General features: G+C 41.8%; 1 protein-coding gene across 27 annotated transcripts in view; it reads left to right on the top strand.

Annotated features, from left to right (window-relative positions):
* Positions 1-25,043, top strand: part of KCNMA1 (potassium calcium-activated channel subfamily M alpha 1) — a 742,164-nt gene that overhangs the window by 376,090 nt on the left and 341,031 nt on the right. The gene's annotated exons all lie outside the window — the stretch shown is intronic.

Raw genomic sequence — 25,043 nt, 5'->3', positions numbered from 1 at the left:
TGTCATGACAGAGGTGATTGAAACTAATCTTATATCCTCCCCTTTGAGACTTATGTAAGCAGTTCTGCTTGTGGCAAGGAGAACATCAGTTGCTGGTGTAAGATTGCCTGGCTCAGTGGCCTCTCATGGGCAAGAGGCTTGGTAAGAAGAAAATGGCAGTGGAGTTAATAGAAATGTTGATCAGTAGAATTTCCATTAGGGTGGGTATACCCACTCAGGCATCAGCGGCATGATAAGGCAGTAAGATTGTGAACGCAGTTGACCATGTAAGTTTGAGCATGGGGTTTTTTTTTTGCTGGTACAGTTTAGCACACCTCAGTGACTGTACTTGAACCAGCTTAGCAAAAATGAGAGCAGCCTCCCTGCAGAATAACACTTTAGCTCCACAAAGTGACCTGACGAACCGCTCGGCATGACCGGATTATTAGTCGAGGAGCTGTTGTAATTCAAGCTGCAGCATCCTCAGTGCATCAGCGGCCCTTGAGCTCATTTTCCTCCCCTTTCATTCCTCACAAGCTGGCTATTGCAAGTTTAAAGTGCCGCTTGACTTGAGGTAAGGGTTTTTGTCTGTAGCCAGGAGTCAGGTTAACAGCAACACTTCAGTTGTACCTTGAGCTAACAATGCCATGAAGGCGAGCCCTAGGACTTCTGACCGTGCAATTAGAGTTTTTATGAGCTTCTCATCCTAGCTAATTTCTCCTTATTGTGTTACCCTGCCAGCTGTGGCTGGTCTGAAAGTAAAAGTGAAGTATCCTTGTATAGACTAACTTCACTGCAAAGCCGTGGCCATACTTACATGCACTATAGAATGCTCCATTGAAAGGGTCAAATAAACAACGATGACATGGGTAGATTAAACTGTTACTCCTGATTTTATTTTTATTTTTATTTTAGCCCAATTAAATTCTGACGCTGGTGGCAGTGTCCTCACTCCCTGGAGCCCCTCATCTGCTGTGAAGCTGTACAACATTATAGTATTTCTTGAGCCTTGCCTGCCTCTATATGTCAGCTTCTCTTTTTCCCGTTTTCACTTAGTTTCTTTCAACTTATTGGGAAGATATTCTGGGGGTGTTTAGGCATATGTAGACCATCTCATCTGTGTAGTACTACAGTTGTATTGCTATTTCTCACCTTCTGAGCACTGAGTTGCAAGTTCTCATCAATTTACTCATCTAATATTAAACTAAGAAATGCTGTTTCCAGCAACCTCAGACCAACAGTCTCTCTATTAATGGATTATTTTAGGGAGCTTCCTCCTTTACTAAGAGGAAAGTAACCCTTACTACCTTAATTCAGATCTAGAAGCTCCACAGTTAATTCCCTGCAATGAAAAGCTCTGAATCAACTTGTTGCATTAAGAAGCTGATCTGATGTCCATTACAAGGATGTGGAACCATATGGAGTGAAGTATCGGCCTAAGACCCCCAATGTAGATCTCCAGTACTGTGTGTAATGCAAGTAATTCAGAGTTTACACTGTGCAAATACTCTACTTCTGTCCAAACCATGAAAACAGTCCCATGTTAGAAATGTAGTGGTTTCGAACCAATGGTTGATATAAAATCTCTAGGGAGACTGTAAAGGCTAATATACATATAAAAGTGCTACCTGGGAAAAAAGCAATCAAAATGGGACTGCTCTGTTAACTGCACAAGATTAACTTTCATTTTCTGTATATTTGCACTTCTGCCCCTCTGAATAAAGATCAGACTAGCCAATCAGCAAAAAAATGGCGTTGCAAACTTGTAATAACATAGGGTGTTACACACACTGTGCCTTTCCATTGCCCTAAACCATTTGCCCCAGTGCAAAACCTGTTTTATTCAGATTCGTTAGCACATTTTATCTCTCTCACACTCGCTTTGAACTGGTGGAATTGGAGCATGGCAGCAGAAAATCAGGTACATTTCCTGGTTTCCAAATGACTCGGCAAGTTCTGCACTTTTTTTTAAAGCAAACTCTGTAAATCTGTAGGCTAACTCGGTTACAGAAACTCAAGGTAATATTGAAGTAAATGTTGTCACTAACGTTTACAAATGGCTGGCAAAATTTGGCAGTATATATTCTAAAGTGAGGGCAAGTAAACCTCATGCTTCAGGGTGTCCAGCATAGGATGGTGTGATGCTTCCCAGGCTGTGATGCATCTCACTCCCACCTGCCCGTAGCATGAGGAAATCTCGTCTGTGATTGTCATGGGTCAGCTCCCCCACTCCATGAACCACTGGCAACACTCCCCTTCGAGGCCTTGGAGTTCCTGTTATCACTCTGCAGATTAGCAACTGGCATGCTCCAACCCTGGAGCCCTCTGTCTCCCAAGAGCAGCCAATCCCACGTCCATTGCAACAGCACGATACTCACTGCTTTACTGCATCTGAAAAAACAGATACCCCAACTTACCAGTTCCCCCTCAGGTCACTGCCCTAGTAAACAACAGCATTGAGATAAGGTTGTAATGAAATCGAGCATGTTTCATGACCATAGCAGAGATTTAAATCTTAGCCAGTAGATATACGGAGAACAAACGGTCACGTACAAAATAAAATCATCACATGCACCTTCTAAATCCTAGGCATAATCGACAAGATGCTATCATGGCTTGCAGAGTATTGCTCACCCAAAATCTTGCAGTGCTTTACAGCTAGATGCATGCACGAATAGAAAATTTGGATTTGCCGCCATTCACAATCTGTATAGTGTATGGGTGTAAATTGGTTATCAACAGATTTGAAGGGCTCTGACAGCCAGGCTGGCTGCAACCCTTATATCATAAGACATGCACAGCGCCATGAATTAAGCATCCAGAATGTTGCTTTCCATTCCAAGATATCCCCAAATAACCCTTTGTCTTCATTAGTAAAGAGGACATCTGCTGGCTGTTGGTTTATTACTGTGAATTTCTTCTCTTATAGATTTTGCAATCTCTCCTTATGCAAACACACATCTATCTCCCTGTCTGGCCACTTATGAATTGTATGCCTCACTTTGCATGCCAGTCACCTCCTGACTGAAAGGGACATTTCTTAGGTCTGGTGACCTTCCTTCACTCCAAGACCTTAAGAACACAATTTTCAGTATAGATCCTTAACTCACTCAATATTATCCATATATTTTGCAGTGGGTATGAAAACCAGTGGATTACTAACCCTCAGTGGAGACTTCATATGTCTCTCTTAAGTGAACTATTATGCAGGTATCCAACACAGGGGTTCCCTGTAAAAGCCTATTTACCCCCATGCCCTCTGCCTGTTGGAATCCCTGGGTCACACAAGGACATACTGGATGGTTTCATACAATGCACATTGTCTGGGTATTTTACAGGATGGTTGGGTTCTCAATTGTCAGACTCATATGATTTATTTATTTTTAAGAGCACCTGTTGCCCTAGCCTAAAGTGTTTTTTTAAATTATTTAAATGCAACTTCTGTAAGACACCAGACCATGAGCATCATTAAAGAAATACAGATGCCAAAATATTTGTTATAAAATCAACTGAAACAATAGGGTAAGCCAAGCATAATTTTCCTACATCGTGTCCAGGATCTGTAATGGGTGCAAGTTCTGGTAAATTGTGAGAGGAAGCAAATTCTAGAGGAAAGAGCCTTCAGCTAGGGAAGTCTTTTCTGGGTCTTGTCAGCAAGTGTCTCCTCATTCACCTTGAAGTGATGGATAGTCAGAAAAGGCCCTTTCAAAACACTGCCACCTTACTCAGGAGACCTGCTGCTGAGCGTATTTCTAAAGCAAATATGACTCTGTACTAACAAACAATAAGATTTCTCCCCTTCCCAACTGTATTTTTACTTGTGTTAGAATGTCTTGTCTTGTGCAGCTCTGGGAGAGTGAGCATGAGTCTATTCTGTCTCCAGGCTTACCAATCACTTATGGTTGCTTAAACTTCAATAGGCTGAATTGCAGTAGCAGAATCAGGAGGAGACAAAAGGGATGGAGGAATATTTTAGGTGCTGAACTCGAAAGGAGCGTTTTAAGATTTCCTGGCCAACCAACTAGGATTAAGAACCTACTGCTGGAAACCATGTTGGTGAAAGGCAGCCATATCCTAGATGGCACAATTCCTGAGCTTTTCTTTGATAAGTCCTAGAGCCATCTTGAAAGGTTTAGCAACAGGTCAATGAACTTTTATCCAGACCACTATTTCTGTAAGAAATATGACTATGTAGAATCAGTCTTTCTTCAACTGGAGGTGAAGACCCAACAATGATCAATATGTCAGTATATGGCTCAACGAAGTTATCCTCTATTAGACTTAGTTTTAGAACCACAGGAAATGGATGTGTTTGTAATGGAATTGCATGTGACTCCATACATGAGTTGGCATCTTCAGAAGCAAGAGAAGTTGCTCATGCTTTTTGGAAACCGTGCTTTTGGGAAAGGGGGTTTTCTGCAGAGTGAATGGTGTTAACTGGCTAGAAGGCAGCTATGACGACACCCTGCAATTGTGATAAGTTTGGTGTTTGTGCAGAGAGCGGGGTCTTAGATTCTCTTTCCTGCTCCATTCACGCTATAGAAAAGGCTCTTTACAAAGAGAATCAAAAGGTACTTCATTCTTGCTAGAAGTGGGTGGAACATTATTCTTTACTTCACTCAATGCTGCCTCTTCCTACCTGCTTATTGTTCCACAAAACTGTAAAACCACGTTCTTCTTTCCAATGAATGTGTGCAACTCCTATGAACCCCAGTGACGCATGCTTGCAACAAAGGACAGAATTTTGTCCATGAACGAAGAAAGGAGTGAACAGGAAAATGGCTTAACTGCTTTGGGGTCTTTCCCAACTAAATATAGTCTCATTCAAAAGTTTCCATATTAGTTGATCATGGTTCCACACAATTTGTTGAACTGCATCAATAAGACTCAAGTATTCTGGACATTAGAACTTTTAAACACTCTAAACTATTTAAAGTGTCTAATCCTAAAACCACAACATTTCAACTTAGAAAAATAAGCTGAGTTTCACTCCATTGCTTCATGATGTGTTTTTAATTTGTGTAAAAACCAGAGCTTTAAATTGCAAAGGAAAAGTGGTCAAATACAATCTGCTATAGTATAAAATAGGTTAATTTGTTCTAATTCTGGTTCTTTTCCCATTCATTTCCCTTTAAAAATGTTATGTTTGGTTCTTCAAGGTAAGACATCAATGAAGTCACCCTTATAGTTAAGAAAAGAACCCTTATGTTTACCTATGTCCCTTTGCTGGTTCTGCTGCACCCACTGTAATAGAACAGTGTAATAGAACAGTGACTCATGCCAAACATTTGGCAGTTGTGTGTTTAGGGCATGCTGTTTGTGGGTAATTCCCCCTCTCTGGTAGTCTGTATTTGCTTTTCAAATAGTACTAGTGTGCTATTAATTAAGACTTATTCTCAACACTTTTGTATGCAATGTGGCATATTCTGTGGTTTGTTGGTCTCAAAATTAATGCATTCCTTATTTTATTTCATTTCATTTTCCCTCCCACCCTTCATGCACTCAACCCTTATTATTTACAGAGTTCATTATCAACAGTGTACAGTAGAAGTTAAAAATGCTACCCAGTACACTGAATAACCTTCCACAGAGGAAGAAACAGCATTTCAGGGCAGGTCTACAGTACACGCCAGATTAATGGTCCATGTAGATATGATAAATCAACCATTGAGTGCGCTCCTGTCGACTCAGTACACCACTGGAACGATAAGCGTTGGTGGAGTCAACAGGAGAGTGTCTGCCGTCAACTCACTATAGCAAAGACAGCACGTTGCTCTAAGTACATCAACTTCTGCTACACTATTCACATAGCTGAAGCTGCATAACTTTAGATTGATGGCCCACTGTAGTGTAGACTAGGCCATAGAGACAAACAACAGAAGTAATTGCTGAAGACTCTGCAGTCCTCCATGTTTTTTTTGTAACTTGTGGACTCTCCTGATTTCTCCCTCCTGCAATCTGAGTAGAAAGGAACAATTTGTGATATAAATTAATACACTTTCTTGGGGTCTCTTTCATCCTGAGACTGGCTTTACCTAGAGCAAGGATTGATTCATGAACTACCCTTCAACCTAAGGCTGTTACTTATATATAGGGATAGGATTGCAGGGCATCTATCTAACATAGATCACCCTTGTCCCAAAGAGCTTACATTCTAAAGGCCTAATCCTGCATCCATTTTCCCTGCATCCATTTTCCCCTGAGAGCAACATTTTTAATGAAGTCCCCTTGCAACAAGATCAAGTCCCCAATTATACTTTAACAATATGGTAAAGGGCAGCACAGAAATGAGAGAGAAGATGCAACAGACAAGTCATTTAATTTGTTTTCTACATTCTGCAGAAACATCGAAGTGGTTTATTTTATGCTGTCTTTTAAATTAAAAGACAATATTGCAGCTTTTGCTAAATGACTAAATTTTTATATTGTCGTCATGCACTTCCTTAATTAGAGTCATATATAAAAATGCCATCTGGGAATGAGGATAAAACAGCTGGATCTTAGAATGGCAATGACATTATGAATGATGAAATTTATACATATATGTCCATACAAAGACTTGCTGAGGATACAAGCTTGTCCACCACTGTTGCTTCCTAAGCTGAAGACCGCAAGAATCAGTGTTTTCTCTGTTTAGATATGGTGGATACACATGAATTGCTCCCTGTGGTTAGCTAGATCTTTTTTTGCCCATAAAACTTCTCTTTGTGCATCAAGAAAGGCCTCAAAACTGTTTGCTGCTTCTGCGTGGGAGAATATGGTCTTTTCAGTTTTCTAACCAAACTCTCAGTTGTGAGAGTCCAATAGATTGCACAAATACTGTCAACTCTTAGACGCTGCTAAAGTATTGTGTTAACTCAGATGCTATGCCATCTCTCTAGTGGAGGCCAGCTTAGAAACAGAAAACTTCCTCTTCTGTTTCTGGTTGCTTTGCCAAAATATTAATTTAAATGGTCTTTTCCCTAATATTACTTAAGGAATGTTTCCTTCTGTCAGCACTTTCTCATGAAACTGCTCTCAATGATTAAAAATACCTAAATGTAAATATTGGTAGAAATGTAGCCATGTTAGTCTGGTGTAGCTGAAACAATTTCCTCACCATTCAAAAATCCATTTTGTGCTACTCTCTCCTCACCTGACACAGGCGATAAGGGGGCTCGGTTTTAGCTATTGTAAATCCCACCGTTGTTGGGTTTGATTCTGCATTGATTATGAAACTAGGTTTTGAATAGTAAAAGAGGATGCAATTGAAAACCCATTTTCTAACTTGCTGGGTTCATTATTCATGGAGTCCTGTATTTTCTGAGACATGGTTACTGCAGATCATCACATGACACTGTGGTAAAAAATTACAAAAGTTACATTCTTCCTAAACAGATTAAGGGATTCTATTAGAAAACAGCATTAATCCCAAAATTGCTCTTTCATCCTCTGTTTCACTGCAGAGATTCTGCCTAGAAACTTCCCCATCTCTTGTCTGGGTTTTCTGCAACATATATTTAAGTAAAAACTGTACATATCTATCTAGCTATTGCTATATAACAAATGCACTGAGATCTAGCGAAATTGGCTAGGATAAATTCAGTCTGAGGCACAGACTAGCTCATCTGTGAAAATTATTGTCTTGAGCTCCATTAAGAGCCTGAGTCTGGTTTCTTCAGCTGTCTGGAGACAGTTGTTTGGCTTTTTGTTCCTTGTATGGTAGCAATATTAACTAAAAACCAAGTTTGTGGGCAGGCCCACCAACTCAAAAAGGCAGTAGCTGGAGGCCTGGGACCTTTATAATCACCACTAGAACCCTGGGCGACATGCTCTAGAGCCCGGTATCACGCATTCCAGGAGGCACTGGCAGTTGGCTGCCCCAGTCACGCTTCTTCTGGGAGCACAGAGTCTCCCTCCCCTCCATTGCCTCGGGGCCTGGTGGTCCAGTTGGCTCCCCTGTATGTGGTTTACTGAGAGTTTTTATAGAATGCTCTTGGTGAGAGACCGAAGGAATGAGAGGCGGTAGCCTGGAACAGGCCTGCTAAATGAGCCAACCACAGACCTCTAGCACACGGAAGGAACTTTAAGCAGCTGATTAAAAATTGGAGGTGGCGGGAGGAGAAAAATGGAACAGACTTGGAGAAGCTTCAAAGGAGTCAGCTTTGGAGCTGATAAGAGAGATTCTGTGAAGAAACCCTTTTTGCTCACCCAGCCTGTGGTAAGAGCCATGACTTCAGCCAGGTTTTTGGGAGGGATTCTGAGTGACTGGGGAATTTCCCTATTTTTGTTTGTTTGGTGGTCCCCCTTATACTCTTCAGAAAGCCTGTTGGTAAGACAGACTTTAATAAAAAGTGCCTTGGCACTCTTATGAAAGGAAAGTGCCTCAACAGATCCTCTGAGGAGAAGTGGTGGGGTCAGGTAGGGAGGAAACACTCCCTAACTTCCCTACACATGTGCAATTTTAAGTGTCAAAAGAATAACCCGGATTCCTGCAGAATTCTGTGGATTCACAGGATTATTTGCTGTTAGGGGCTAAATTAGAATCCACTGAGACTAGGCAAGATATTTCAATCAAGGAATTTCCTGTCTGTGTGTCCCAGTAGAGAAGTGTAATTAATGAGACCTGTCTGTTCTTTTGGAATAATTCATTTGCAGATGCTTTCAGTCAGTGTAACTGCAGGCAGTGTCCATGGACTCAGTTATTCTCCTGGCTATTTGTGGCTGTAGAGAGATCTTAGTGCATCTTATGTGACTTTCTGCAGTGACTACAACATTTAAAGCAGTTGTTCTATCAGAAAATGTACCATCGAAACAGACGAGATGCACACCGCGAGGGAGAGTGTACTTTTATCCTTAGTCGGTGGGTAGAAGAAGAGCCATGGAGATGAATTAAATTGTCCAGGAAATAAGTGACGGTGCCAAGAAGTATAACCAGATTTTTCTGACTATCAGTCTATTGTATGTCACCACAAACTTTCTTCCTGTATACCTCCCCTTTCATGACAGCCCCGAAACCTTTGGATGAACCATGCCCACTATGCAGCTTTGACAAACAGAAAGAAAAACAAATCAAACACGCCATATGACAGTTTTATCTTAAATCAGGTGAAACTTGGCAGATTCATCTGAACTGGGTTTGAATTTTATTTTTTTCAGATCCAAAACTTGAACCCCATTTCAGGCAATGGGAATCCCCATGAACTGTCTTAGAAGAAAGTCAATATAAAATTATGCATTGAAACACTTGCTTGATACTAGTTTTAATGCAGTGATATGAACACTAGATCATAGAATATTCTACTGTATTTTCATTAGCATGCTTAATACAATTCTGCTTTGGATTCATTTGTTATTTTCTTAGGAATCTAAACATTCTGGTGCATTTTATATAAAGAGTTTGAGCTAATTCTACCATTCTGTGTGACTGTTTCTTTTTCACGCTAGAGCCCATGCTTTTTGTCTGCTCATAGCCAGCTACTATATCTGGGCTCCTTTCTGTAGAAGGGATGAAATTTACCTATAGGCAGATAGCCAAGACTATAGAACCAATTAAATCCTATTTAGAGGATTTAAGAGGGACATAAGGGGTGCATAGTCTCTGAGCTTCCCAGTCACCCCTATGAATTGTATCTTCATCATTGATAAAAAATGTTCTTTGCCTGATGGCACTTTTGGACTACACCCAGTGCTCTCTGGCCTAGGGATGTAAGCAACTACTCGACTAACTGATAAGCCTACACTTATTGGTTCCCGTCTGTCCTTGCTGCTTCTGGAGCAGGAGCCGGGGGTGGGGGGAGCCAGTCTGGCTGCAGACAGAGGCTGCTCTAGTAGCAGCCCCTGTCCTGGGGGGCCCCCCCCCTGCCCCCAAGGATGGGGCCTGTTGCCATGAAGCAGCCTCTGTCCCCAGCAGCACAGGCTGGCCATGGACAGAGGCTGCTCCACCAGCATCCCCTATTATTCTTACTACATTTAAAATACAGAGCCGCAGTGGGGGATAGATCCTGGACTGGTGCGAGCTGGCACTGAGCCGGGGGCTGCCTTACCTTATCGACTGTCTACTCGATTAGCCAATTAACCGCATCATATCATCCCTTCTCAGGCCCATTTTTTTGTTTCCTTTTTGAGGCCAGGATGAATATTGTGGTGTATTTTTTTCCCACAGTTGTAGGATTAGCTATGGAGAGGATTCATTAAAATGCTGACCTAGGGCTCTCTAACATCTTGAAATAAATTACTTTCTCGTTGCTCAAAATGGCCATGACAGGGGCAGTCGTGAAAACATTTGTGACATTCTCCTTGCTAAGCACTTTGGTATTCCCTATGGTGAGAGCGTGGTTATAGAGGAAATATCTCAGCAATTTTAATTGCAAAGGCATAGTCAACATGTGCATCGAAGAAAGTTTGCACCCCTCTCCATGCTTGAAGGAGCCTCAATCTCCTCCACATGCCTCCAACTCATGTCCTTCTCCGTACAATGCTGTTGGTCTTCCCTCTGAAACTACCCGCTCCTGCTTTCGCATTTGTACTTAAATCCAGTTACATTATGTCTTATCAATATGAGACACTTCCCTCCCAGTGCCAAGGAACTTACAATCTCCTCAAGTGTTTGTAGAACACTATTTAAACCTATCACACGGCAGCAATTAATAATTTATTTATATGAAAACCACTCAATGGAAATGGTCCAGGTCTCATTCCACTTATCTGTCCAGATCTGCCACTGTATCCCACTTGGTTTCCTTGCATTACTTGCATTGTCACTTCTACTGGTTTGATTAATGCGGTAATGGCTTTTGACTATGAAATTATTTTTGGCAAGAATGCCAGCTTTGAGCTAATGAAACCTGTCCATTAGTGAGCAAATTCAGTTGGATTGCTCACCATAAGGTTAATTCCTAGCACCAGCCTATAATCCCCTTTCACAGCAGTTCATTTGAAATACACGAGGGGTAATTTATCATTTTCATTGTATAGAAACTTTTGGGTTAGATGTCAATGAATCCTTGCTAAAATCACTACTTTCAAATTACTTAAAGACTTTACATTCATTTCACATTGATCCCAGTAAACCATAAAACTGATACACTGTTCCTACTCCCAGTTCTTGGGCAGTGACTAAGTGTATAACTTTAAAGGACTGAATCATCATACTTTATATTGATTCAGCACCAAATAAGATTTTCCAAGCCCATTATAAGGCCAGCTGAATTCAATGTGATCTTCACTGTATTTGTATTAGTTTCTGCGGTGTACCTGCTTGCTGCTTTAGCCAAGAAGTAATGTTCTGAAAAAGGTGCCTGGTGACTCTATAGCTGTTGTAATTATTAATGTTCTGCAATGCACTGTGACAAGATTTCTGCAATGCACTGTCCACAGACAAGCCTCAGTGGTAACTACTCTTGTTATAATTAAGGTCCACTGTTCATGCCCGAGGAGTACCGGATGCAATATGCAGCCTTTGCAGATAATTAAATGCCAAAGAGAAGCAGGGCTGTTTGTTAAGCACAAAATACGTTAATTGTGAGAGAACTCCAATGGCATGAAATGGCCAGAGAGTCATCAATCCACAGCATAGAAACAAGTAGCAGCCAGGAGTTTGTCAACAGAGCACAACCCAATTGGGCGAGGCACTGTACAAACACAGAACAAAAAGATATTTGCAAAGTTTTGAAAGTTTGCTAATGGTGGCTCTTCAGAGTTTCTGCTTGTGAATGTGGGTATGTGGCATGGGTGAATAGAATAGAATTCACGAATGGGCATGGGGGATCTAAATAGGTCATTCCCTAAATAGGTCATTTACTATGTTATTTTCAAGCTAAATATAGTCTGAGTTGTACATGCAGGAATTCGCTCATGTTTTCCACACTGTCCATTTGTTAAGACAATGATTCACATTGGTTCGCAACTTATTTAGTCCATGCCATCTAAAAATAACAAATTTAATAGAACTGGTAAAACATAACACCCCATACCATGGTTTCTGTGGGGTTGAAGAGGGTTGCAGAAATGCTTGATTAAAAATTCAGCTCTCCTAAGACAGATTTATAAATATAAACATAAATGCCCTGTCCTTGTTTTCATAGTACTTAATGGTTCTACAGTAAAAAACCACAAATTATAACCAATCATTAACCTCATAATTCTTAAACTTAAGTTCTCAGGCATCATTTTTCTTACCTATTGGTAAATTTAGATCATTATCAGTGGGAATATTTTTTCCTCAGGGTGTGTGTGATCTCCACATTTATTGCCAATAAAAATCTAATCCTTTAAAGTCTACAGATAGTTGTAAACAAGATTGATGTTGAGTATTCGACATAGAATTCAGAATTAAGCATTCTGGATATTTATCCCCTATATTTACAAGCTGAGCCTTTGAGCAATGTTTATTCACACCTTATAGAACACTAGAACTGGAAGTGACTTCAAGAGGTCATGGAGTCCAGTCCCCTGCCCTCATGGCAGGATCCAGTACCGTCTTTTAGACCATCCCTGGTAGATGTCTATCTAACCTGCTCTTAAATATCTCCAGAGATGGAGATTCCACAACCTCCCTAGGCAACGTATGCCAGTGTTTGACTACCCTGACACCTCTTATGTATTCCATTGAGATTGCTAATGGGATATGAAGCTTTTCCTCTCTAGTGCTTCCATACATGTTATTCCTAGGTTAGCAAAGAATGATCAAAAATCCAGTTTGATATGGAGTCAACATCACAAATACAATAGTATCAATTGCCATGCTCTTGGAAGTCTCAACAGGAAAGCCAAGAAATGAATGAACATGGATAATGAACTTCCCTTTTGTCCTCAGACTATCTCCCCTCAGATCAGTGTTGAGGCATGATGGCAGGATGAGGCATTCATTGTTGCTTGCCCACATTTTACCTTTTCTATTGCTAAATGGAAGAATCCAATTTTCTAGCCTTCTCAGTTTGGCATCTCAAGTGGAATTTACATCTGAACATTTTCTCTTTCAAATTAGTTTGGTTAGCAAGGCTCACATTCAAAAGTCTCTGGTGTATGATTTCTTTTGGGGGAGGACTATTGAAAGTGGAAATGCTAAGGGACAACTGGGAATCTCCATCATGCCATCAGGGGTCAAAAGCTTCCTTGAATGCTCTATATGAGTGACAAGAATATAGTGTCATTTAACTGTTAATTCAGCATTTCTGAAGAAAGCATAATGCTATATGGAGCCAAAGATTGGTTCAGGATCTTCTATATTTGCATATTTATAGTGTCTTTCTGGGAGCTGATGATTCATTTGAGTGGTATGTATTTATTCTTTTGATTAATGTTTAAACTCAGCTGCTTCTAGTGTTTGTTATGTGGATTATTAATATTGAAAGTTGGCTCGCCTTAAATTGAGGGTCAAGTTGAGGTGACTGTCCTTTATAAAGAATAGACTCTCTAAAAGGGGCATGGCTAGTTCTTGCTATGTGTAATTGAAAAGATAGGAGTAATAGTACTGTCATAACTAAAGAATTTCTCTGTTCTGATTTGGCCTTCCTCTTTTGGTAACCTGCTTGGATGTGACAGATGCTCACTCATCCTAATTCTCCAGTGAATTCAGTCTCTGGCCAGTATTATTTCACATAATTGTTTGTTTGAAATGGTCTTGCCTGAATGTTGTTTTTTCTGGGAACGTTAAAGGAACTCCATTGACTTTTAACGGGTGCTTTGTTATACACTTAAAATTGTTTGAAATTGGCTATTTAAAAATATTATGTATCATAGGTGACTTTCTAAAAAAGTATGAGTTTTTGTGCTGCAAGTTTTGGCTCATCCGTTTAAGGGGGCATCCGAATCATGCCGTGGGTGGTTTTTGATTCGGCTTCAGTGTATTGTGTGTTGGCTGCACTCTAACTAAACCCCATTAAATTGAGGTAGCACTTTTGAAAAGCAAAGAATCCAGCAACTTCCTTCCTTCCTTCCTTCCTTCCTTCCTTCCTTCCTTCCTTCCTTCCTGCAAGGTGTGTCTGCCATAGTCCTAGCCCCCAAAATCCAAGGCAATTTTTCCAAGTTACTTCAGCAGCCGCTTAAAATACCTAGAAAGAGAACATGCATAGACAAGATTAACAACATCCCACAACTCCTTGCTCTTGCATGACTCAAACCCTCTCTCACACCTGCATCGTGCACTTGTGTGTTGGTGAGCAAGCAGTTGCTTCATTTTCAATAGTTTTGATCCATTATCACTTAAACTGCAGAAATAGGAACACTTCCGCCTCTTTAGATGGACAGAGAAACTATAAATATTAGATATTCCAGTGTACTGTGATGATGATGCAAAACTTTAGACATATTTTAACCCTCCCCTCTGCCTCAGGCAGATTAAATAATTTGTATGGCAAATTCATTTAAAAAGAAACCCAGCGAGGCTGGTCAAGCATTGTCCAGAACACAGTCCTACCAGTGAACTGTAGAGGCTAGACATTATGAGGACTCCAAATCCCATGATCTAGATTGTGGGAGTCTTGAACCTTATAAGCTCTGTGATCCTCTGTGGGGATATGTAAAGTCAGGAGATTATAAAGAAGCTGCACTGAACGGCTGGGAGACTGAAGGGTCTGAGCTGGTGAGGGAAAGCTGGAGGAGAGGGGAGCAGAACAGCTTGAGTGCCTGTAAGAGAATGTCCTATGGAGGGGAGGCTAGGCCAGGAGCCAGCTGTAACTGGTTTAGGTGTCCAGTGGGATATAGTAACTAACGTAAGTTGCCTGCGTTTGGCTGTGGAGATTTGGGAGACTTCACTCCCCAGATGACCCTGCTGAGACCCCTTCTTTACTCCTCCCTAGCAGCCAGCCACTGAATGCTGAAGGAGAAAGATGGTTATCCTAGGACAGTGTTTCTCAACGCGGGAGGAGTTTAAAGGGAGGGGGTTTCAAGCAGGCCTGGTGTTAGGGGGTAGGAAGCAGAGCAATTGCCTGAGGTCCCTGCCACAGGAGACCCACAAAACCAATTGACATGTTTCAGCCTTGAACCCTGCAGCAAGAGTTGGCCACTGTCTAACCACATAAGCTCAAACATCCTTGCCTGCTCCCTGCTAGGGGTGTAAACTCCCCTTAAATCAGTTAACCGCTTAAATATTGTTTAACTGGTTAACCGCTGAAACAGGGACTGGCTGCTGAGGGCAGAGGCTGCTCAGGGTGGGCTGGAGTGCCCCTGCCCACAGCTTGCTGGGCCGGGCCAACTGTGGGTGAGAGGCCAGAGCTGGAGTGCAGGGCTGGGCGAGAACTTTGAGTGACGGGCTGCTCCAGCCTGGGCCACACCCTTCCCTGACCCTTTTTCAAGGTCTTCCCCTTCCCCCATCACTCACTCTACCTCACCTGCGCTCCCTTTCACTGGGCTACAGCAGATGGGGGTGCCAGGTGCGGACTCTGAGGCAGTTTTAATGCAGGAGGGGATGTGGAGCCAGGGCAGGGTGTTGGGGTGCAGAAGAGGGGGTGGGGGTGCAAGCTGCAGGTGGGAATGTGGGTGCTGGAGATGGCTCAGGGCTGGGGCAGAGAGCTGAGTTGCAGGGAGGGGTGAGGGGTGCGGGCGCTGGCTTACCTCAGGCAGCTCCTGATTTGTGGTGCAGCAGAGCCAATGCTTGCAAGTACTGCCCTGGGCATGGGCCCTGCTGTACCACAAAGGCCCCAAATCCTGCCCCTTCCCGGCATTGCCCTGCCCTCTTCTCCCAATAGCACCCTGTCCCCTGAACATGCAGCCGTAGGGGTCATTGGGGGGTAGGGGTCACACCTCCCCATGCTCCCTGCACTGGCGTGAGCCATAGGAAAGTGTAGCGCAGCAGAGCGATCGAATTCGCCCAGGGCGCTCTGCTTCCCCATGTGTCTCCTGCCACTACGGGGAGTGCGCATCATCGGAGACAGGGTACCATGTATGTGGAGGAGAGGTGAGGTCAGGAAGGGGGTGGGGTTTGTGGGCTGGTAATGGACAGCCCCCCTCTCCCCTCAGCCTGCCAGGAGTCCCAGGCCAGATTGTGCAATGGCTCAAGCCTGGAGTTTGACACCCCTCAGCTGAAGAGAATTGACTGCATCTGGGAGGAGGCAGGTTTATGGTAATGAATACATTGAAAAATTACCTGTTTCCTTCTTTTCTTCAATATGGACAGTCCAGTGACCTAGTTAAGTGTCTTGGCTGGTTTGAGCAATCTGTTCCTCTAAGCCTTGCCCTGGGACACTCTTGCTTCTATTGCTTTCTCTTGTGTGATACCCTGAAAACACCTGGAAAAATAGAGCATGGCCCAGCACCTAACAGAGCTGCCATCCAGTACACATGTGATTTGTCACTCCTGGCAATTCCTTGCTACAGTTAAAGACATTGTAAGCCTAGGTTCATTATTTGCACCCAGGTCTGCTCTTGCTGCTGGCTCTCCCCCCCCCCCCCCCCCCATGAGTCCCCTTCTGTTTGAATCGTCTTTCAGTACCAGAGAGGGGTAAGTTAGGACATAAGCATGGCCATACTAAGTCAGACCCCAATGGTTCTCCTAACCCAGGAACCTGTCTCTGATTGTGTCCCATGTCAGATGTCTCAGAGGGAATAAACAGAGCAGGGCAATTTCCAGAGACCCACTCCCTAGCCTGGCTTCAGTATTCTCCAGCTCCCTTTTGAGATGGTTACTGCTTTTCACTACTGTCAGGCCTAGATTCCTGGTCTTTGAATGTCAGCATCTCAAAAGCCTGGCATTATTCCAGACCTCTTTGCAAGGGTTTGAGGAGAGGTGGGGAATCCTTTCAGCTTTGTGCAATGGCCTGGCACAGTTTAGCCCAAAATTTCTGCTATTCTGCATCCATGACCACCGCGGTTCTTTGGTCGTATCACACCAGATCTTCTACTCTTCACTGACGGGAAGCCTGGCACGATGCAGAAAGCAAACTGGCAAGTATATCTCAGCGGGGTTGATGAAAACTCAGTGGCATGAGCAGCATCTCTGGGAGCACCTAAAAGTCTCTCTGCACCGTCTTCATTTTCATCTACTCCTAACTCTCCTGAGCAACAACATCCTTTCTGGCTCAAGCAAGAGCAACAAGCTATCATCACATCCAGAATTTCTCCTAGCAATGCCCTAGGATGAAGCCTAAATCCCTGCAGTGCGGCCCTTGACCACTTACCAAATTCTTGGAGTGCCCCCCCCCCCCATCAAAAATTATTGCCCACCCCTTCCTTGGACATAGTGGATAAAAAATACACGGTGAATGGTCTTTGCCATGCCACATTACTATGAATCTCTGACAATGGATATTTACATATATTTTAATATGTACAAGTAAACATGTTACATTAATACTAGATACAACTGGTTCTGGATATAAAGTAAACTGTTTCTGGTAACCACTGTTTGTAGTCAAATTTTACTTGATACAGTTACTAGTCTTGCTAAATGAATATGCAATAAACTGTTCCTACAATAATGCCATTACCCACTCTACTGGTAATGCCGCAGATAATTACAATTGAAATTTGTACTAAAAGCTAGACGATTTACCCAGCATTGCTTGGGTCCTTAATACAAATAAGTTTTGGTTTTCTTCATTTAAATCATTGGGTGGGGCTGGAGATGAGGGGTTAAGTATGCAGGCTGTCCCAGGGAGAGAGGACTACCCTAGCCCTCTTTCACCCCAGCAGCTTCGGATCAGGTGACAAATGCCTCCCCATGGCCACTGAAGCTCCAGCAGGCATAGCCAGGGGAGGGGAGTATGTCCCTCAGCTGGAGGATAGACAGACACACTGAGGGAGGATAGACAGACACATAAACAGACACATTCTCTGAAAGCTGTACCTTTCTCCACTCTTGCCCCCGAGGGCCCAATGGGGTGATAGTCGTCCCTGACACCAGCTCTGGCCTCTTGTTCCCCCTCTGTGGTCATTCTACAGTATAACTGTCCCTCCTACCAGACCCCTCCCTTTCCATTTTTTGAGGAGCAGTTGAATTCCAGGTGCATCCCATTGTCCTGGCACAACCAAGCCCTGACCTTGCTTTAAGTTATGATAAGAGGAAGCTGCTTACCGAATTTGGTGGTCCTAGCTCTTACCATTTCGTAGGAGTTCTTGAACAAATGGATTCACAGACGGAAGGACTCACAAAATTTCTAAAATAGATAGTAGATGTGTCAGGCCAGATTTTAAAAAGCTCAGTACCTATGAGTTCCCATTGTTTATTTTCATCCTTTTTACTGGATACTGTTTGCAGATTCAATTTAGACTAACTCAATAGACCAGAAATGTTTTCTGCTCATATTCAGCTTTGCTTTCTGTTTTTCAAGAACTAGCCCTGAGTTTTTCCTGGCGTCCTAATACTCCTGAGAGGGTAGGGGAGGGAATGACCCCAAATACTTGTAAGCTGTATTTGAATAAAACCTTTTCCTGTTCTTCCTCCTCCTCCTCCTCCTCAATTTTCTCTCTTTAAATCAAAGCTTGCTTTTAGGCCAGTCCTAAAGCATCCGATAGTGTCTCTGCAAGAACTGAATTCCTTGTTCTTTCCCCCTGTGGTCAGGTTAGTTATGCACAGTGAATTAGCAACATTCCTCCTTCCCACTGGAGAAGATTATAAATCTGTCTAATGTAAACCGTGAGACAATTCAGATCCGCTTTTAAAAGACTGGGTACCCCTTGCCAAGAAACATCATACAACAGACCGGTTATCAGTGCACGAGGACTAGCAGGGATCTCCACCCTTCTGTGTGGGGCAGCACAGGCAAGCACAGACTCATTATCTGCTTTTGAAACACAAAGAGAGAAGTGACCTCTTTCTCCCTCCTGCCCCCTTTTTATTTCCCTTTCTCCTGTCAGCTTGACAACCTGCAGCTTTTGGGAGGCCCCAGGAGTTGATGGCTCCTTCTGTGGTGCAAAAATAGAATTTCTTGCAACAAGGACACCCATTCCACTTTTGACTCATACCTCACTACTGACCGAGTCATGGCACCAAGTATGTCATGTTAATTAGGCAGGTAGAAAAAATTCTTTCTCTAGAAAAAGCCAGAATTGAAATTGGGGCGACACTGTAAGAAACAGCTTGGCATCTATGTAAACATCAGTGACTGCATTGGGCTTCGCAATATGGATAAGATTTGAAATAAATTATTAGCCTGGCTGGTCATTTCATATGAAAATGAATATGTACATCTAGGTATAGAAGGACTTAAAATTTAGCTACAGTATTCAGTTTTAAATCCACACATTTATAAATGTGTGTACGTTTATAATGCTGACTGACTTTCAAAACTCACTGTATGTGAAAAGGCTCAGTAAATGGATCCTTTATGGCTTTGGTCTGTGTGTGGAGCAATTATTTGTGATTGCACACGTGACACAAGTTCTGTGTTTGGAATAAGCCAACTTCACTAACTGCTGGCTTTTGCAGTGGTAGAGAATGAGGGCGATTGGCTGTGTAATGTAGCATATTAAGGCCTCCACAAAATGCTTAATTCCCAGGAATAATGTTTACCATTGGTTTCTTTTGCATTTGAAAGTTATTTCATTTATTTAAATGGTCTTTTTTTGTGTGTTTTGTAAGTAGTATTGCACCTGCTGGTTAGAGAAGGGAACTCAGGGTATGTCTACACTACCACCCTAGTTGAAACTAGGGTGGTTAATGTAGGCAACCGAAGTTGCAAATGAAGCCCGGGTTTTGAATTTCCCTGGCTTCACTTGCATATTGCCGGGCGCCGCCATTTTTAAATGTCCGCTAGTTCGGACTCCGTGCCCGCGGCTACACGCGGCACGGACTAGGTAGTTCGGACTAGGCTTCCTATTCCAAACTACCGGTACACCTCGTTCCACGAGGAGTAACGGTAGTTCGGAATAGGAAGCCTAGTCTGAACTACCTAGTCCGTGCCGCGTGTAGCCGCGGGCACGGAGTCCGAACTAGCGGACATTTAAAAATGGCGGCGCCCGGCAATATGCAAGTGAAGCCAGGGAAATTCAAATCCCGGGCTTCATTTGCAACTTCGGTTGCCTACATTAACCACGGTAGTTCGAACTAGGGTGGTAGTGTAGACATACCCTCCAAGGTCAGACTTAATGTTTCCATTTTTCAGACAGTGACTTTGGGCTGATTGGTGAGTCTCGTTGTACCTCAATTTACCTATTTGTAAAGTGGATATAGTGATATCTGCTTCATGAGGAGTACCATGAAGCCATATTACCTAAAGTCTGCAACGTGCACAGATAAAAAGGCTACAAAATATTTATTTATTTAAAAAACTGTAGGGCACTTGAAATGGGTGGAGAAAGGGAATAAAAAAGTAGATCAAGAATAATACAGATCAGTGTTCAAACATTTAGCTGCTTTCAGAGCAAGATTCAAGCAACAGAGAAGATCCTGACTAAGAAATAGAATAGATATGTGACTATGGTATGTGGGTTAAAAAATAAAAGGCACCACCTTCCTCTATGTTTCTATTATTTGTATATCTTCATATTAAGCCTCCTTTCAGTAATAACCCATTACCTCCCCATTAGCTCTGCAGACCTAATCTAGTTCTAAGAGAGAGCCAGATTCTGTTCTGGACTTTTGCATCATCAGCAAAACTAGCAATAGAATTGCATTATTAGTGTTGATGGGAATTACTCAGGAGCAGAGCCTGAGAGTCAAGCATTTTGTGTTGAATTAAGGACGTTCAACTGGTTACTCCATTAAATGAGAGCGGTTAACCCACTAATGACTCAGCTTCTGCCAACTGGGCCGGTGCCTGGCCCACACCGTGACAGTGATCATGGAGTCCCACCACAACCGTGAGGTCTTGCTGCCTGGTCCCCTGCTCCGGCATGGCACAGCTGGCCACTTCCAGAGTTTGCTGTCAAATGCTGGTTAAACAGTTAACCGATAAGTATACCAGTAATCCTGATGCTTCCTGCAATGCTGACTGGTTAGCTGTTTAACATACCTATGTTGAATTGTTTGAGACATAAGAATGGAGTGACAGCATACAGAATTACTCCTGTCTTGATGCCTATGCTTTTACAAGCATACACAAATAAACATTTGATACTGTGCGGAATGGTTTATTTGCATCACCCATGGAAGGATTCATTTGTAAAAGACACAATTCTAGGAACAGTGTGCCAATCTTAATATTTGTCAGGCAATGAGTGTTTGATCTGCTGCTGCTGCTGATCCTCTGTGGCATTTTGCTAGCTGGTTATTTTGTTGTGTCTGGTGGTCCTGTAAAAAAAAAAAAAAAAAAAAAAAGCTGAATTTCATATCTGTCTCATGTAATTTAAGTCCTTAGTAATATTAACCTTAATCTCCATTAAAAAATTACCATTTGTCAGCAGAGAGAGGGGTATGTGTGTGTGTGTGTGCGCGTAAGTAAGGGGTGTGTGTGTGTGTGTGTGTGTGTGTGTAAGTAAAAGTGCCTGATATTTTCCCTTAAAATAGTAAGACAATTTACAGGAATAAAGATCCAATTATTATAATCAAACACAGAGAATTAGTCCCACTAGTCATGAATAGTGACACTAGTCAAAACACTTTTGCTTGATATATATTTAAAAAAAGCTTTTAAAAGACAGAATCTAAGTCAACAATTATTGGAATTATCTAAGGCAAATACAGGAAATTAACTCTGAGGCATAAAGGCAATAAAGGCACAGTGTCTTCTAGGCAAGCAAAGGAACTAAATGCATATAGTAATCATAAGAGATTGGTTCTTAAAGTGTGGCCCAAGGAGCACTTGTTGGTGATTCTTATTTTTATTGGCTAACATTTATTGAACTAATAAACAATTGCCATAGTCCCCATGGCAGTAGGTGGTGTGCCTTGAGAATCTCTCTGAGATGTGGCCTCTGCAATGAAAGATTTGAGAATCCCTCCTCCAAGGCAAATAGCAAACATTTTCTAATGCAGCTATTAATACACCAAGCAATATCAATTATGCAAAAGTTTGGGCAATATTGTTTCTATGCTAGGTCCATTTTCTCTAAAGAATATAAAAATATTGGTTTCAGCAACCTTTTCTTTCAAAAGTCCTGTGATAATCTTCAGATTAACCTGTCTTTTCTCCTCTTGGGTTCAGTTTTGGTGTTAGAGTATGTGTGATATGTATCATTAGTACAAAGCCTCATAATTTTAGAATTTAATTTACAAATAACTCCCATAGAAATACTATCAATAAACTCCTACCAAGAGTCCGTATAATGTTCAAACTTTGAATTATTTACCAAACTACATGATTTATATAAAATCCCAGAGTTCACTGATAATAAAATTATGCCATATTTCACTTTGATGTGACACTGTGGTATCTCAGATAAAGATTTTGTGGTAATTGTTGTTAACTGTTGACCTTTTTTACATGTACACTTCTTCAGGTTGGGTTTAAGGTGCCAAAATTATGTTGATTGTAATAGCTTTTAAGGACTGAAGGAGCTATTATGATCTTTTAGTCAAACTTCTGCATGATAATTACTTGATGGGGTTCTATGTTATCTAGTGTATCAAGCCCATAATTTCTATTTTAGAAAAAAATCTAGTCTTGATTTAAAGACTTCAAGCTAATGGAGAATTTACCATGTCCCTATGCAGAGTCGCTAAATTGTTCCAATAGATCATTTCCCTCACTTAAAATTTACACTTTATTTCTAGTCTGAATGTCTAACCTTAACTTCTACCCATTGGCTCTTGCTCTTCCATTTTCTGCTATGTTAAAGAATCATCTTCTACTTATAAAAGGTACTTATAGATTGTAATTGTGTGATCCCTTAACTTTTTCCTCAGATAAATTGACTGGGCTCCTAAAGTATTTTAGGCTATTTGGTGTGTTTTTCAGACCTTATATCATCCTTGTAGCTTTTTTTCTGAACCCTTTCCAATTTTTAAATGACCATTTTGAAGTATGAACACTAGAACTGGACACAGTGGTCTCCCTCATGTTGTGTATTTCACTGGAGAGACAGAGATCTAACTCACTTTAGACTCCTTTAAAAATCCCAATTTTAGCCATCATTCTAATGACTTTCTCATCATGCAGCAGGGCCGACAACCTTGGGGGGCCCCGAGAAAGGTGTGGGTGAGCCCTGGCTTTGCACCCACAAAAAGGGCGGGGCTAAGGGCAGTCTGCCCTTGGTGCCACAAACACTATGGCACTGCACCCTCAAAGCTGTGTGGAGCGGTGCTACGGCGTTCCCGTGGCAATTCAAAGGGGTCTGGGGCTCAGCCTGTCACCACTGCGGTGGCAGCAGTGGTGGTGGCTAGGAGCTCCAGGCCCTTTTGAATCTCTGGGTTGTGGGGCAACTGATCTTTTGCCCCCCGCACCTGTCAGTGGCCTGTCTGAATATAGCACATCAATGCTAAACATAATATAACATGGTAGGCAGAATTCAAGGATAGGAGTTCACAGACTTAAAGGAGGCAATCAATGAATGAAACCATATAGGTTTCAGATATTTATGTTTCTCATTCTCCTTTATGGTTTTGCTGCTGTGGCTTTAGTAGTTTATATCAGCCTGTGTAGGACTCCCAGGAGAACTATAGTGAGGGAGTGAACAAAATGGTAGCACAAAATGATCTTTAGATCTTCAATTAAAAACTGAGGGACCGTTTTTCTCAAGTATAGTTTAGTATGTTCAGTGGAATATTTCTAAAACGGTGTATTTGACTTACATCAGTTGGTCGTAAACTTATAATTGAAAAGTAAGTCACTAGCACCATACTGATTAAAAATTATTTTAGGCTTTGATGTTATTTAAAAGCAGATTTTGTTTTTGAAATTAGTCCCACAGTACAAAGGACATGCCTGAGTCCTTTGTGCAAATCCTCTATTATTTAGCATCCCTTCGAATATATGTTAGCTTTCATAGTAATGAAAGTCGGACCTCTGAACCTTTTAACAATTGTTCGATGTCTGTTGTAAATGCTCCAGAATATTACCTGTCATTCTCTGTAATGACTATTAGAGTAGTGTCTAATCCTAACTCTATGCATGCACATTAAATATACAGTAATATTTTGAATACTGTATGTAATTATATATATATTTGATACAACCAGGTTGTGATTTCAAGCTCATGTCCTAGTGGCACTTAATACAAAAGCCATCTTATTGTATATTTGGCAAATAAATAATTTTTTACTTAACTCTCGTAAGGTACATATCATTTCCTACTAGTCATGACTGAAGGGAGCACGGGATAAAGTCTAATGAATATAAACAGTATTGTTTAAAATGTGAGAGCCTTTTCAAACACTGTTGCTAAGTTTCAGGACATATTTTTCCAGGACATAAATGGAAGCGAGTCTATATCCCACTTAAACTGCTAAACTCCTTAATAAGAAAAAAATATTTTGTTTGCCAACTTCCAACCTAATATTTTGGACTCACACAGAGACGTACAGGACAAACTGTTAAAATGAGAATTTAAAGACGTTTCATACAGAGGTTTATTTTGTGGTAGATATAGTAGTGTTGGGATGAATCACTCAGTTGGTTTATTTTATTGTGTTTAAATCAGGGAGAGTTTTGCCAGAAAAGGAATTGAATAAAAGCTTACCACTGTATTCAAAAATTACCCCTAAATGATTCTCATTGAGAAATACATTTTGTGCAGTCGTTGGTGATAGGTGGCAGTAATATATCTTAGTCTCAATATTCCCATCTACTGCTATATAATAACAGTTACCTTTTGCCACATGGTGACTGAATTGAGAGCGATTCTGCTTTCTGAATGCTGACCGTTGGAGTCGATAGTCAGGGCCATTAGAGCTAAGGGTTAGAGCAGAAGTCAGGAGCTGGAGCTGAAGTGTTACTTGGAGTAAGTCAAACTGGTACAGCGCAGGGGCTAAGGCAAGAGTAAGGCTGCACAGGATCCATCATAACCATGGGCAAATGTTTTGAACAGTCACTGAATTGTTGCTGCTGTTAGGCTTAAGAGCTGCTCTGTTTACTCTTCCAACAATCAGGCAGCCTATTACAGGCTAGTGAGCTTTGTAGTTTGCCTAGAGATTGGCTCTGATTCCAGACTGACTCTGTTAAGTCTCTGTCCTCTTGTAGAGGACCCTTCTAACTCACAAAGAGTAGAGAACTAAGTGGCTCAAGTGCTCATTTTGTCTGTGGATTATGGGTGGTGGGTTAGAGCAGATT

This window comes from Pelodiscus sinensis, chromosome 8, assembly GCF_049634645.1.
Source record: "Pelodiscus sinensis isolate JC-2024 chromosome 8, ASM4963464v1, whole genome shotgun sequence".
Taxonomy (NCBI): Eukaryota; Metazoa; Chordata; order Testudines; family Trionychidae; genus Pelodiscus; species Pelodiscus sinensis.
This window is presented reverse-complemented; position numbering and strand designations above follow the sequence as displayed.